The sequence below is a fragment of the Pezoporus occidentalis genome, unplaced genomic scaffold (assembly GCF_034315485.1).
Source record: "Pezoporus occidentalis ecotype Australia unplaced genomic scaffold, CSIRO_AGI_Poc_V1 ctg2, whole genome shotgun sequence".
Classification (NCBI taxonomy): domain Eukaryota; kingdom Metazoa; phylum Chordata; class Aves; order Psittaciformes; family Psittacidae; genus Pezoporus; species Pezoporus occidentalis.
Window position 1 is genome coordinate 16,886,486 of NW_026913855.1, and position 16,712 is coordinate 16,903,197.

The 16,712-nt window shown below is 41.2% G+C and overlaps 1 long non-coding RNA gene across 1 annotated transcript in view; it reads right to left on the bottom strand.

Moving 5' to 3' along the window:
- The window catches only part of LOC134163289 (uncharacterized), a 160,343-nt gene that overhangs the window by 94,168 nt on the left and 49,463 nt on the right, over positions 1-16,712 (bottom strand). The window lies entirely within an intron of this gene.

Consider the following 16,712-nt stretch of genomic DNA (forward strand, 5'->3'; position numbering starts at 1 on the left):
GATCTACAACTATTTCATTCTATGCATTTTTAAACAACAACCCAATCTGAGGTGAGCTATTTGAGGCGATCGTTGAAGTTTTTCAGGCAAGACGGCCATTTGAGCAACCAGCAATGTCTTCTCTGTCCACAGAATGCAGTCTCACCATAAGAAGGACTGCAATGAAAATAAATTAACCCAGTTTACTTGATCCATGTTAATTATTTTTGCTTGCAAAAGAAAAAAAACTCTGGGTTAGCTAATGGGAAATACTCAAGGACTTGGATAAAGAAGTCATGTGTATCCACTTGCCCTAACCTTTGTTTGGCCTTTTGGCTAAGTACAAGGGGCATATCAGTTAAGTATCTGATGTCTTCTCTCTGGGAAAGTCAGTGAGTTAATAAGTCATTTCAAACTATTATGACTTTGATGCATGGAAAAAAAACCCTTGGCTTTCCTTAGACAGTACAGCTGGGTAAGTACAGAATTTCCTGGAACTGTTTAAGCATGGGTGGGGTGGGAAAAAGAAAGAAATAAGAAAAACCCCAAACCCACCAACCAAACCCAAATTAAGTTCATAAAGAAGAGAAAAAAGGAACAGGAATTCGGGAAACCTTTCCTTGTTTCACTTACGGAGATCAACCAATACAGATTCTACACAAATAATACCCTTGCAAAATGCTGATGACTTTACTCAAAGTAGGACAGCTAAGGTGCTGAGATGCCATGAAACTCAGCTCCAGTCCTTCAGATATCTGTATAAGCAAGTAGCTTAAGTGTTAAGTCTTGCGTCTGCAGGATCAGCACTCCAGACAGACAATCCCTTAAGGAGGAACTGACACTTGTGTATGCCTACAGCCCAAAAAGCTATATCCAAGTCCTCACTGTAGACGTCTAGGCACCTCCACAGTACAAGTAGAAAAGAGCAATATGATGAGCTCATATGATCACAGCAAAGCCACTGCCACGTTTCAGGGAGATCTCACTCCCCAACAAAGAAGCATACAGAGGATTGTTACCATCATTCCCAACCTATTGCACTGCAAAGTGAAATGGCATTAACCATCATGCAAACAGGATGACCCACTTTGCTCAGTGCTGCAGTGCATGAGGCTGTGTTCACAGCTATGCCTGGCTGTGAACAGGTGAGAAGACAGAATTCCAGTCTCAGAAAAGGACCTTCTTATTGCCTGTTAACTTGGTTTTCTGTTAGCCTGAAGCCATACACTTAAATCAAATCAACAATTCCATTACATTAAATATCTAATTTTCACCTGGGCACTTCAAACACAACCAGCACATGCTTTTCAAGTCATACAAAACCTACCTATCACACTACGTGTTCCCACTTACAAAAAAAAAGTAGTGCACAAAAAAAATTAAGTCAACAGAAAGTGCATGGCATAAGTCAAACCCATTTTCTGAGTCCCATTCATGAAATCACCAGTCTTCCCTCCTCTCACTTTCACCATGGCTACCGTGAATTACAAGATTTTTCTACGTAGGGTTTTCAAAAGACACAAGTATCACTTAATATTTACAGAAACAAATTCATGACCATGCCTATGCACATTAAGTGTTATGAAAATTTGTTCCATATATTGATTTTACCAATATTAGTAACTCCCCTGATTTGCTTCTTGTGTCCAAGCAAGAGCAAATAGTATTTTAAGAGAAGTTTGAAGTTAGGAAATACATCATGCAGATGTATGCAGGCCAGTACCTCCTCCACACGCCCAAGCATGGCAGGCAGATCTTCCAGAGCCAGCTCACAGGATGTGGCTCTACAGAGAGGAGGCTCTACAGAGATGAAGGGTTTTTAAAGTGATGCCCAGGACCAGTGATGATTTTCATGTCCACAAAATAATACTAACTCCATTAAAACAAATGTGTTTACTGCAGTGTTTCACAGACCTGTGAAGTCAGAAGAATCCATTGGGATCCCACCCAATGCAAAACACAGCCTGGGCAATTTCATTCAGTGATTTCTTCATTAAGCCCCTAACTTTTGAGTAGTCTCAAACCTGTCTTCCAGAATTAAAATCAGCTTTAATTTAGAGACTTCAAGGCTATGTTGACACTGCCTTGTGTAACACAGACCTGGGGGCAGGCCACTAAAGCATGACTGTGCAACCATATTGTTAACAACCTGCTGCTCAGCCACCTCTAAATCCCACAGGGCTTATTGTCATGCAGTAGGAACCTTTCCAGGACAGAACTTGGCCAACCCACCTGTCAGGGAACATCTCCTCAGATTTGACAGACGGGCATTGGTGGATTCAAGCCAGAATGGTTGTATCTCCAGAAATACCCTATCCTGAACACAGTCTATAGTACAAGCAGAAGTTTCTTTCCTACCCCACCATAAAGCTGATCCAAAGCTAATGTTCAGTTTGGATGCGACATCAACCGGAAAATGATTCCAAACTTGAAACCATGTTCAAAATGCTACCCAGCCATAGCCCACATGCAAGAAAATCTACCGTCACTGCTTTTATCATGTTCCTTTCATCTGAAGCACTCCCATCAAAAAGAAAATGCATGAAATCCCTCCTTGCTGAGGGCATAATTCTGCAGGTTAAAGAAGTGACGAACATAACACTGTTCCAGCGTGAGGGGAGCAGTTATGCAGTACAGTCCTATTATAATCAGCTATATAAATCGATCACTGATTTAAGTCATCTCAGTGTTTGGCCCACTTGCTCTAGAGAATTTCTCCTTTGCACTTGACTCTACAAGCTGCCTTGCACCTCCCACTCCTCCTTCTTTACTGTCTTCATGTAAATAAAAAAATCAATCAACCCTCACTTCATCAGTAACAAACCAATCACTTGGATCACTCAACTATAAAGCAATGACCTTGTGCCTGCAAAGCCAGAGTATGTGTGAGCGCGTGGAAGACAACAAACAAAAGAGAAAAAGAAGTATTTTTGTGTGTGTATTTGCCATAGTTCAGAGGGTCTTTTTCTTTTCTGGCCATGTCTGAGTTCTCCGGAAGGGCTGTATGAATAGAAAATCTCACTTCTTGCTTGGCAATTACCCCAAACAAATCAAAGCATTCCTAACCTCTTTCTGTGTTATTTTCTCAGATTGTATGCTGCATTCATACCTTTTACCTGAATACAAATGCGTACAAATGTCAGAAGCAAACTAGAAATGTTGGGGCACACACAGTACATCTTCTTTCTTCTAAAGATCAGACCATATCACCAATTAAAATTATATATATATGTATAAAAAGGCTCTTGAACTCCATCTTCGCCCTTCCAAACCAAGATAAGGAAATATGTCAAACTTTCCACAAAGCCTCATACTACCTCCCTTTGAAGCCAGAGGCCTTGAGAATCCATCCTATTGTTCCTCTTACTAGCACTGCATTCCTGCAGAGCTTCTGCATTTGTTCAGAGCTTCTTGTTGTTGCTGTTGCAAAAGCTAAGCGTTTACACAAGACAGAGAGCTTGACAGCTTTCCCACAATCCTCAGCATGTGGGAATAGCAAGTAACAAAGTGTTAACACCTGCCAACTGGTGGTTAGGTGTACATGTCTCTGTTAACAACAAACACTGCTGCTAGCAGTCATCAGAGCAAAGCAGCAAATCTGTTCCCTTCTCCAATGTGGAAAACACCAAACAATAACAAAAAAGGCACCTAATTGCTTGATTAAGATATATCAGTGTTGGAAACTGCTGATCTAGAACATTGAATCTCTGACATTTACTTCACTCTTGATTAAACAGAAACGTTTAAAACCAGCTATTGTGCAGGAAGAAGCTCAGAACACTGTGTACCATCCAGGGAATTGTGACAGGGAAACTTCACAAAGCAAAAAATCGGAACTACCTCCTCCCTGCTGTTCCATAAAAGCATCAGCTGCTGAGACCCTCTGGCTATTATGAAGAAGGGGTGGAAGAGCACTAAGGAAGGGTTAGGAGTCAGGTAACTCCTTGAATCCTTTCTGCCCATGTGGAACTCCCAGGGAAAGAGTCCAGCTCCTGTTGTGAAAGATGCTGCTGAAGAGGGAGGTCAGGACTGTTTCTTTATGGAAGGAAGGATTAATTGTGCACTTTTTAAAATTATGTATTCATTTGTTGACTTTGTAGGGAGCCTCAATGAGCCACGTGGCCTGAGGCTAAAAGTCTGCTTACTCTGGATTTGTCCTCAGTAGCCAGCTTGCTTGTTTTATTGCCCTTTACCTGTGATAAAAAGGGTAAGGAGAAGTGGGTCAACTCACTTGTCTCACGTAAACTACAGATTGCCAAGTCAGAAGAAGGTAAACTTCATTAATTTACACTACCCACAAAAGCCCACTGCTGCCCAAATCTCCCTACTGTGCACTCAGAAACTCCAGCTCAGCTGGAGATGGACATTAATCCTGGTTTCCATCAGCCTGCATTTCTTCAGTAATTGCTATCAGGAAAATAAACTATGCCTTTCTTGAGGGGTGGGAGGTATTTCACATTTATATCTTTTCCCTAAACGTGCTATCTGAAACAGTTCAGACAACCATGACTGTCCCTGATTAATCAGCTGGTGACCAGGACAACAGATAATTTTAACCTACATCAGTTCTGCATTCTAGGTCACATGGGAGGAGGAGGGCGAGTGGAATGCATGGGTCACTTCTTTTGGTGGCACTACCAATTTATGCCAGCATTAATGATGCATGAAACAAAGACTTTCAGTAGTCAGCACCTTGAAACAGAGGACACTTGTTCTCCTTATTTCCTGAAGCATCAAGTATTTGAAAGTTCTACAAGTACTAGATGGTTAATGGTAATAAATTGACTTACAAAGACCAGCAGAGCATTGCTCTGACTCCAAGCAACATCATTCACTGAATTGCTAAAGTGAAGGTTCAAACATTCAATTAAAGTTCCTTGCAAATGGTTCTATGGGTAGAAAATGGATACGCAATTATGTAGTTGGCCAAAAGTGGCTTTCTCCACTACAAATGGGTGAATCAGGTAATGAACTTGCCTGCCAGCATGAATATTGACCTATTTACTGAGCTAGATGTTTCCAAACAGCAATTAGAAAGTTGTGGGCGGTTTGCTACAGAAGGTTCAGGATCACCTGCACCAGAATAGTACTGGAAGATTATTTCCAACTTTAATGCGAATATTCAAGCCCCTCAGCTGCTGAATTTAGACTCTCAGTCACACGGCTTCTGTGACTCAGCCATTTGTTAGTCATCCTCTGCCCATTATATCTCAGAAAAGTTAGAGATACCCGTAATTAGAAAGGCAATCCCCTTCCTTCTCTTTCCTTTCTGCCTGGCTCTCTAGATTCACTCCCTTACTTACCAGAAGTCATGTGCTATTTCATTCCCATTCCCTTCTCATCCAGATTTATTTCCTTACAGTCTCACCCATTTTACGCCCTTACAGCAGTCTTTATGTCTTACCCCACATGAACAATGCTTCAGATTAACTGATGCCCTTGCACCCCTCTTCAACCCTCCCTTTTTCCAAACCCAGCAACCCCACCCTGCTCCTCATCTCTCTTTTGCACAAGTTTTTAACAACAGCTGCCCTCTGGGCTCTCACAGACCATACCGAATTCAGTGTCATTCTCGCACAGCCTCACAGCATAACACAAGGGAACTTGTTTGCTTTTGTCTAAACCTATTCTGGACTAGTTTCTCCAATTTATGCAAGTTGTCAATCTGTAGAGCTGGAACTTCTGTGCTACCCTCAATCAGTGTTGCTGCCCAATGTGTTATTTCTACTCTTGCACACTGTCCCCTCCTTCCTTCACTGTATCAAACAGCTTTCTTGTTTCTGCCTTCCAGCCCACTATCTTCTCTTGCTGTTCAGAAAATCAGCTCCCACCATCCCTCTGCCAGTGAGAACTGCACTGGCCACAAGCAAGGCTGGTTTTCCCTATGCTCTGTAACAGATTTTGCAGTTTCACAACTTCTTCTCTATTTGGCAAAGAAGAGGGATCTCTGAACTAGCAAAGCTAGAGGGACAATTGTCCTTATTCAGCCTGAGACAGAATAGCTGTCATTCAATGGGCCGATCATCCAGAAGATGCTGATGTGAATTACCAATGTCTGATCTGCAGCAGGCAAAAAGGAACACTTGGGCATGCTAGAGCATGCAGCACTTAAACGTCAGATTTACAGTCTTGGTACTGGGAAGCAGGAGAAGACTTGGATAGACAAATACACATGTGGTCTTCACACTCAATGCACTCTTAATGTGAGGATGACAGTCTCTGTCACAAAATCCCATCCCTTTAAAACCTAATGGGTAATCTTCCCCGAAGAAAAAACATTTTGGCAGAAAGTTTCTGTCCATTACTAATCCCAGCTCCATCAATGCCACAAACATCCACACTGTCAGCTCTAATGCCACTTCCCCCTTCCAAATTCTTCCTGATTTCCCTTTCTTTGGTAATAAAAGACATGAACTTTGTTATTGGTTCATTCTCACACTCTTGCCTCCCAAACACAGATGCATGTGCTTTTTATCTGAGAATAACCCCGTTTCCTCAGGATGGGACATAACATGACAGCCCCTTGCCCAGCAGCACCCCGGCGCCTTGGTGGGGTTGTTGGGCACTGCCAGTCTGCCAAGCAGTGCACACCCAAGCAATAAGTATAGCCAAGATCCTATAGGTCTGAACTTTGTCCATTGTGTTTCTATTTTCAGACCACCATCTCCTCCAAGGCAGCAGAAGAATCTTTCTCTTTGTTCAGACACCTTGCAGTACCCTGAGACCACAATGTTAGCATACTGAAGAGAGAGAAGAGCTAAATCTGAATGCAGGAGAACCGGCATGGCCCCGTAGTTAAAGCACAGAGCACATGGTCTGGGTTCCTCTGTTGTCTTTCACATGGTATTTCTGTAGTACTTTAGGAAGAGCACAAAGTAAATTATCCAGTAGCAGTTCCCCCCACCCACAGATGCACAAAAGCCTGTAAAATGTTGCAACTAATTTGCATAGGCACCTTTGGAAGTCTCCCCCTCTCCTGTGCCCCAGGACTCTTTCTGCAACGCAGGCATAAAGCTGTATCTACCACATGGAGTCTGGCTCCATCCATCATTTTACCAGGTGGGGAGGATTCTGGCAAGCTCTGATTTGGCAGAGGTGGTAAATCCTTTGGACTATACAGTTAGTCACAAGCCGTGCATCTAAGGCAAAGCTAAATTTGACATCTGGGTGATCAGATCCTCTGTAAGCAAAGGACAGCATGAAAATAGTCACCTCTGTTTCTAGCTCCTTTTTTGGTTTCTATTCTTCAGCACACAAGACAATGTCCATCTTACGTGAGGCTGTCTCAAGCATTGGTACAGACAGGCTGCCTCCAGATCTCCTGTCCTGTTGTCCCATGTTTTAGTTTGCTGCCTGTGAGAACACAGCTGTTTGCAACACCAGAGCTATGGGAATTCCATCAGTGAATAAATGCCCCTACTAATGAAGGGTCTTGGGGCTATCTGCATCTTTGGGGGATTTGGATGCACTGCAGGGCAAGGCTGGGCCTCATTTTAAGAGAAGGCTCCAGCCCACACTAGTGCCAAGAGGCTGACTAATGCAATTATTTCCTTGCGAAGCAGCATTTTTCAAAGTGCTGATTCTTATTAAGAAAAAGGAACGGATTTGGAGCTCATATTTTGATTTGGTGCCCAGGATTATTTGGAAATTCTTTTTCCTGGAACGAGACTTTTTATTCCAAATTTCTCCATGGTGGGGAGAGAGGGTTTCCTGGGCAGAATTAGGATAATGATTACAGCCTGTATACAATCAGCTTTAACCACTGTGGAACTCCAAAAATGAATGTTACTGCTCAGTGGCTTCATTGAAAACAGAAGTATTATTTAACCAGAAGGATGGCAACACATGGAAATAGCTCATTATCATATTTTCTCCCTATTTGAAATGTCACATTGAGTATGTATCTTTCACGTCCACTACACTTTAATTAATTTGGGCTGTGTTTAAATATATTACACAGCATGCTTTATTACAAAATTCTGACACATTCCCATTGATGGAACACGGCTTTCTTTCAAACACATGTAAATGGCAGTAGGAGTTACCCTGACTAAATATTGTTTTAAATACAACAAGAATACCACATCATCTCTGTGTCAGCCTGTGTTTTTCTGTGGCATGGAACATATATAGCAAAAACAACATTACATCCAAAGCTTGCTGTTTACTGAAGGGACAATGATGTTAACATTATTATTCTAGGTCTAAATCTTAACCACTTACCTTATTTACATAATTGCAAGACAAACATATATTTTACTCAATGGCTGAATAAGAGTCCAGCAGTGAGATTGCCTAGAAATTAAAAAGTAGAATTGCAGGGTGTATGCATGAGATGAAAATGGCTTGTTTTAACACAGCTGGTGCATCTTCTGTGCACTTTAAAACACAGCTCTTACAAAGGATGGCTGTCCTCCTCCACCCAGGTCTCCAACAAAATGGAGGATTTATTTTGTTTGCAGACCTTCCTCTGCAATGCAGTTGCTCAAAAAGTTACTCCTGATTTATACTTGTATAAGCAACTGGAGGAATCAAAGCAGTTTTAAAAATCATGTAAAAATAAGAGAGTTCACTCAAACTTTAGTGTTTCTTGGACTGAAATCTTATATTTAATGGAACTCTGTTGAACGGGATCAGGGACTTTGTGGAAGGCATGACTAATATCTGGCTGATAAGATGTCATCTCTCCACTATTGTTTCTGTTGAAGCACTCATGAATTAGCTACTGAACTACGGCAAACCCATCTTAGTTTGAATTCTCTTGGGTTCAGCAAACACCTAATGACATCTCCCCAGCTGCCTCCTCAGGGCAGTTCTATTCCACTTTACCATGCCAGTGCCACTAAATGCCACCAAGCACTGATGAGGCTTGTACCAGAAAACAATCACCTTCCTCACCACTTGTGTGCCGTTCAGGAACCATTCAGAGCCAAGGCCGGTGAAGGACACTGGCAACCAACTGACTGGCCTATCTTACACAAGCCACTGCATGACATTATAGTCAATCCCAACAGCTCGTTCTAAAACATGTTCCAGGGACAGCTCCTTGGACCCTTGTTTCTTCATCCATTCTCCTAAGACAGCAGTAATCAAAGCTTTATTCTCTGAATCATGACTATTATTTTTTTTTTTTGGTTTTCCTAGCAGATGGCTTTTTTTTCCAAAATAATTCCTCAAGCAAAGATTCTTATTATGGGAAAGGTAATTTGTTCTGAAACAGACTCCCAAACGGGGCCATGTGGAACAGTACTCCTGGGATACATGTCCTGTATCTTAGATAAAGGGGAACCATTAGAGTGCGGATCACTGCGTGGATGCTGCCACGAAGAAACATCAGGAATCTGCTCTGTGCTATTAAATACTCCTTCTATCCTAAGTGTTTTCTCCTCACCCCATGCAACCCTTTCCTCAGGAAACATTTACACTAAGAATAAAAATGTTTCCCAGCAATTGAACAACAACAAAAAAGTCTGCCTTTAAAAATCTGGATTGGTTTTATATTTAATTCATTCAGTGAATTGTAATAAATGACTAAACATAATTTGGAGAACGACAACAAAAAAAATGAATGCTGTAGCTGGAGCCAAAAGCAATAACTGCAACTTGCTCTTTCCCGCTTCTTTGCTCCTTCGGACCCAAACGTTAGTGTTACAATTCTTTCCTTTTTTGTATTTTATGTGTTTTGTTTTATATGATTTCTGCATTAAAGGAAAACCCCAGTGTAATATAAAAAGATACTATAATCACTATGTCTAATTACAAAGAAGAGCTAAGTGTCCAATACAAAAACATGCAATAAAAAAGAACAATTAACAATCAGATCGAAAGCCACCAACACGGCAATCTGAGGAGGCAGGCTAGGAAACACTACTCAGCTCTCCTCAGATAGTGTATGGGGAACCAGATTGCTTTGCTGTGCGAGAAGACTGGACTGGGTGCTAGATAATCTCATGTAGGCTCCCTCTCCCATGAAAGTTTGGACCAGATGGCCTTTCAAGATCCCTTCCAACCTGGTCTGTTCTGTGATTCTCCAAGATGGGAAGGTCTGCTCTGATGGCTCTCAGCTTTTCTTCTTTGGTTTCTTTCTAAAATCAAGAGCTTGCTCTTACTGCCTTTTTTTTTCCTGATTTCCCAGAGAAACAAATGTGAAATTTTATCCTTTTGGTTGCTGGTGCACAGGATCTTGTGTTCTTTACACATTTAGATTTTCCATAAAAATCATCAGGAATGTATTAAAACAAGCAGGCTTGTTTCCATCTCTTGGCACAAACCAATGAAACATTTAGATATACATGGAGAGCAAGGCTGAGTATACAATTGGCAGCTTCCAGAGAAGAGCAGATCGTTTAAATGTGTTCTTGAAGGAGTAGTATTTCTTCACCTGGCCACAATCACCCCACCGAGAGCAACAGTGAAACTACACAGAGCCTTACTATCCCCAGTTTCACTCAAATTAACAAGCAATTTGGGTTTGTTTTGTAGACCTTTAAAAAGACCACCTTGTATTAAGGGCAGCTCATTACTCTTGTCCATATGCAAGTGAATGGGAGTCTAACTTGCCAAACCAGCCTGAAAGTCTGTTTAAACCATAAATCCTCTTACCAGAGACTTTGTTGGACTTGAAGGCAAAAGGAACAAAGGGAAAAAGTGAAGCCATGGGAATGATTTTTCAGAGGTTCTCAACACCATCAACCCAGAGCAACAACCATACTGATTCATCAGAAGATACTCTGCAGCAAAAAAATGTCAGATACTTCACTTTGCCTCTCATGTGTAGGACTTCATGTACATTTGTTTCTGTGTGACTTGGCAGTGCAGCAACAGTTTTTATAGAAGATACCAACAGAAGACTCATCAGCAACCATACTGACATCTGAAAAGGCATATGCTCACAGGCAGTATTTTGCCTATTCCCTTTAACCTGATATTTAAGCTCACAAGGTATAGATATACCATGTATAATGCTATTTTCCCTGTACACGCATTTGTGTGTTGTCTGTGCATTGGAGATAATTTCAGCACTAGGCAGACATTTACTAAAATTCAGATAATGATGCTATAATTATGAGACAGGAAAACAGAAACATGCCAGCAATATTGGTTGGTTTTGTTTCCTTATTTCTCTTCAGGTTTTGAAATAAATTTTAAATAAGCATTCTTTTTAATTTCCTTTTAGCAGAGGACAAGAGGCATGAGGCAAATAATACTTCTTACAAAAGCAATATTTATAGATCAGTTCTCACTAAGTCATCTTTGTATTCACAGGCCTCATTCAGGTTTCCATGTTGATTTTGCAGAAGTGATTAAATAGCTTTAACAACAATAAGATTACAAGTGTCCAAGGCAAGAGAGAAGCTTTTGGACAGATAAAATATGTTTTTTTCAGAGTAAAGCTCGTTACAATCAATCTGCTACAAAGATGATGGGAACATTCAAACCCTCCTACAATTTCAAAATATGTTGATTTAACAAAGGTTTAGGGAACTTAAGTACATTGCTCAGAACAGATCTGAGTCCAGGGGAGTTCTGACTACATACACCAAGCAATGATTTCTTCCAGTGTTTGCAACATCCGGTATTCATTTCTTTGCTCTAGTATTCCCATTCTGCATGCAACTTCCCTTGATTTTATTATTACTGTAATTAATTGTCCTAAATCTAAAACAGCACTGGAAACCGAATTCAACATCGTCAAATCAGACTTAATTTGCAAGAGAGCCACTGCAATACAATCTCTGTAAACAGCTGAAATGTCTATAAGCTGCCCGTACAGGAGAACTGAAAGCCAAGAGGGCTGTCTGAAAGAAGCCTGTGGAGTGACAAGTTTACCTAACTACATATGCCATGCTATGTTACACCACGATTGTGCTCTTCTGTTTCCAGGGCCTTCAGTTCTACTGAGAAGTTCTACTGAGATTTATAGTACTTGAATTCAATTCTATACACTGCACATTCCATTCAAAAGAAAAAAGTGGATTAATCTGCTATAAAGATGTAGGTGTTCAAAATCTAATTGCTACCTGCAGCCTGATGCAAAACCCTATGAAAGTCTAAGAAAATGTTATCCTTTCTTTCAGAGAACGTTATCACTACAATTTGTTTGCTCTCGGGGTTGTACCTATGTGCTCCCACCTGTGTCTCTGAGATGACATGAGTTTCCCCATGACTTTTAACTGCATGACTTACTGTAGCAAAACCTAATTCAAAGAAGAGATAGAGATTTATCATCAATTCAGTCAGCAGACATGGTCCCCAGAGTATAACTTTCAGAAGCAGAAATCCTAGCTGTTACTAAGCGAAATTAAACACCTTGTTGTTTTTTAGAAATAACAGGAAAAAAAAGCTTTTCCTGCCCTTTCTTTGCAAAAGAGTACAAGAAATGAAAGATATGTCAAATGCTAACACATTATTACCTTGACAGGACAAGGTGCTTTTAGGCTCTGAGTAAGAGATTGAGCTATTAAAGTAAAATCCTTGGAAAAATTATATACTTTATTTGTAGACGGCTCGAGCGAATTCATGGCAAAGGGAGTCTGTGATGATGGGCTTTTGCTGTAAAGGAAAACTACTCATTGATTCTGAGAACATTCCAGGAATTCTCGTGTTTGCTGGGTTCACAAAATAGAGACAACACTATGAGGGACAATATACTAGATAATATTACTAAAACCTTTAAAAGCATGAAAATATGAACACATTATCTTACACTGCTCTGGGCATACCAGACAGTACTTAAACCCAGCAGTATACACACACCTTTACAAACATAATGTAGTTTTGCTCCCCAAATGTTTGAGCAATTTTTTTTTATTAGTATTATTTCTTTTTTTTAATACCAACATAAAACTTGAGTGTTCTGAGAAGGATATGGACAGGTTACTTTTTTCAGTAGAATTAATTATCTAAGTTGAATTGGTTTGCTGTTTATGGTTCCTGGGCCAGCAAGAAGCAGTGAAACAGCTATGTAACACTACTAATGGTTTGGCAGGCTCCACGTATAAAAGGGATACCTACTTGTACAGAAAAAGAGCCTGCTTACTTGCAAGCATAAACTAGGCATTCAGGTAAAAGACTACATTTGGCATCCTAAAAAGCCATGTCTGGCTTTATGAAATTCTGATGGTCAATTCTGGAGAAAAAAAAAAAAAATTATAAGACATTTTAAATATAAAATACAAAGTAAAATAAAATAAATATATAAATTGTAAATGAAAATATATGAATCCAAGGCTAGAAAGAATGGAAAAGGAGAGAAGGGCTAGCTTGGGAGAACAAAGAAAGTGTCCAAGATGGGTAGATATGATCTAGGTTGCTCTTCACTTGATAGATGAATCAGAACATTTCTGAGTAGTGAAAGATTACAAAAAACAGCCTTAGTGAGAGGGAGCACATGAAGGTCAAAAAACACATGCGTCTTAGAGACTCGTTTACTGATATAAACCAGCATTTTGAATTTGCTAAAGCTTGTAAACAGAGATGCTGGAAGCCATTAAGGAAGTATGCTGTGAAAACCAATGTATGAAGCAATTTGAGATGTTCACTGATGACAGCATATGAGCAACAGAAACCTGCACCCAAATAATATGTTCCATTTTTTTGTCATCAGGCTGGATGGAATGAGGAGGTGGTTGAGAGCTGAACACTAATGTTACATTAATGATGATTTTGAGAGGTGGGCCAATGCCAACCTTATGAAGCTAAACAATGCAAAGTGCAAGGTCCTTCACCTGGATCATGACAATCCCAGGCACAGCTACAGGTTGGGCAGAGAAGAGATTCAGAGCAGCCCTGTGGAGAAAGACTTGGGGGTGTTGGCTGATGAGAAAATGAACATGAGCCGGCTTCATTGTGCGCTCGCAGCTCAGAAAGCCAACCATATCCTGGGCTGCATCAAAAGGAGTGTGACCAGCAGGTCGGAGGAGGTGATCCTGCTCCTCTACTCTGCTCTCCTGAGACCTCACCTGGAGTATTGTGTGCAGTTCTGGTGTCCTCAACATAAAAAGGACATGGAACTGTTGGAACAAGTCTAGAGGAGGGCCACAAGGAGGATCAGGGGACTGGAGCACCTCCTGTATGAAGACAGGCTGAGGAAGTTGGGGCTGTTCAGCCTGGAGAAGAGAAGGCTGTGTGGAGACCTCATAGCAGCCTTCCAATATGTGAAGGGAGCCTACAAGGGTGCTGGAGAGGGACTTTTCATCAGGGACTGTAGTGATAGGACAAGGTGGAATTAGTTAAAACTTAAACAGGGAAAGTTCAGGTTAGATATAAGATAGATCTTTACTGCAAGGGTGGTGGTGGAACAGGTTGCCCAAAGATCCAGTAAATTCTCCGTCCCTGGCAGTGTTCAAGGCCAGGCTGGACAGAGCCTTGGGCGACATGGTTTAGTGTGAGGTGTCCCTGCCCCTATCAGGGAGATTGCAAATAGATGATCTTCAGGTCCTTTCCAACCCTAACTATTCTCTGGTTTCATGATTCTATACCAGTAGACTGCAGGAAGATCCATAATTGTGATAAACTCTGGGAAATTATAAAGCAAGTGGCTATTAGATTATGACATCCTAAAGAGCATAGGGAATTTGGGGCTAGACAGTGAGGAAAATTGAAGGAGCAAAGAAGGAAGTGAAAGACTGTACAAATAAGATGACAGAATTTGGTGCCTAAAGGCATCCGATTCCTCAGTATCTCAGGAAAGCAATAAGGTTGCGAGCAAATCCTAAAACCTTGATGATTGTTTTTGCCACTGAGCTCATGTCCCAGTAGGACTTTCTGCTTGAATCAGACTCTAATGTGAGATATTTTAATTCTGATTGCTGAGCCAGCAGGAAATGGTGAGCCCAGTGTGCTGGTAATATTTAAGTTAAGTCATCAAAGAGAGACAACATGCAGAGCGGTATGGAACACCAAAAAGGAAAAGAAGTGATAAAATAATGAGTTACCTGGGGTCAAAGAGGAAGGAAGTTGCTGGTAGAAGTAAGGGTAAGCATGCCCTGGAGGAAAGGAGAGTGACTTCCTGCTGTTGGGTTGTTGGGTTTCTTTAAACATATTTCGCCAGCTCTCTCAGCCTCATGTCAGATGCTACAGTACTTTAATCTTCATGGTGCTTTACTGGACCCACTCCAATACATTCATGTCTCTCTTGCACTCGGGAGCCCAGAACTGGATCCAGAACTCCAGGTGGCTGTCACCAGGACTGAGAGGAAGGGAAGGATCCCTTCATTTGTCCTACTGGTGATGCTCTACCTAGTGCATCCCAGGAGGCTGTTGACCTTCCTTGCTGCAAGGGTGCACTGCTGACTTTTGGTCAACTTGTCCTAGTCTACAAACTCTCTTCAAAGCTGCTTTCCAATTTGATTCTCAGCTTGTCCTGGTGCATGGGGCTGTTCCTCCCCAGTGGCAGGAATTAGCATTTCCCTTTTCTGAACTTTACAAGTTCCTTTTTAGCCCATTTCCCCAGCCTGTTGAGGTCCCTCTGAATGGCAGCACACCATCTGGACTATCAACCACTCCTCCCAGATTTGTATCATGTGCTGTCCAGACCTGTGCTTGCAAAAGAGCCTGTGTCCAGTCATGGCAGTGCTCCAGTTGTGAGTTATCCTGCCACACCTCTGTGATCCCAGAGGAGATCACTGACCTATAACTGCATGCAGACTTCTTGTTCATTCCCCTGGCTGTGTGTTATTGTAGAGGCATTTCAGACAGGCACCCTGCTGTGCTGATTTTCAAGATAGAGTACAAGTGGTTCCTCCCCTCAATGCTTCCCCTTCCTTACTAGTGTGCATAAACTTAGGGTGACACTCCTTCAATTTTCTTTTGTTGAGTTCAACAGGTCTGTCTTGTCCACATCACCCTGCACCCTTTCCATACCAGCCTGGATGGTTGGTTCCATCCAGGTTTCCTCACTTGATTGTGAGTCATCCTGTCTTTCCCTGTCCTTCCTACCTTAAAGCTCTCCTCACCAGATTGGCCAGCCTTTTGACAATGATGATTTTGCTCCACTTAGATGAATCCTAAGAGTCTCTGATCATCAGAGAGGGTCCCATTGAGTTTTCTTTTCAAGATCCAATTACCATTCCTCCACCAGGAAAGCAGATAAGACAGAACTGTTGCAAAAGATCAGCAAAGAAAGCTTTAGCCTATTACATTTGCAGAGAAGACTGTGAGGGGAACAGGATGACTATGTTATGTCAACACTCCAACTTGATTACATCAAAATACCTCACAGAGTTTCTCCAGTATAGACAATTCTGTCTTAAATATATCTTTCTCACTGACTATAGCAAAGACTTAGCTCTAAAATCAACACCCTAGCTAAATTAAAGAAAAACACAAACAAACCTTCATATTTTCAGGATTATCAGAGTTGCTCATAAACTGTTACAAGACCTAGATTTGTACAGCAGCAGCGTAAGAGAAGTGGCATGATATACTACAGCTAAAACAAAGAAACCTTTTTCCACATTAACTATCCCAGCTGATAAGAAGGTAATGCAGTACTTGTCAGAAGCTAGGCAGAAATTGCCATCAACACGTTGAAAAATTTATTGTAAATTTTAGAGAAAAAAACTTCACTTTTTTTTTTTTTTTTTTTTTCCCAGGGGCAAGCTTAATAACATGCATAAGCTGAGATGCACATTTATAGCCCTCCTTTTCCTCTCTCATTATAGTGCACACCCTCCTGCCTGTGAACAAAGATCTCTGTAAGGTAAGAGTCACAACAGGTGGTAAACACTCCA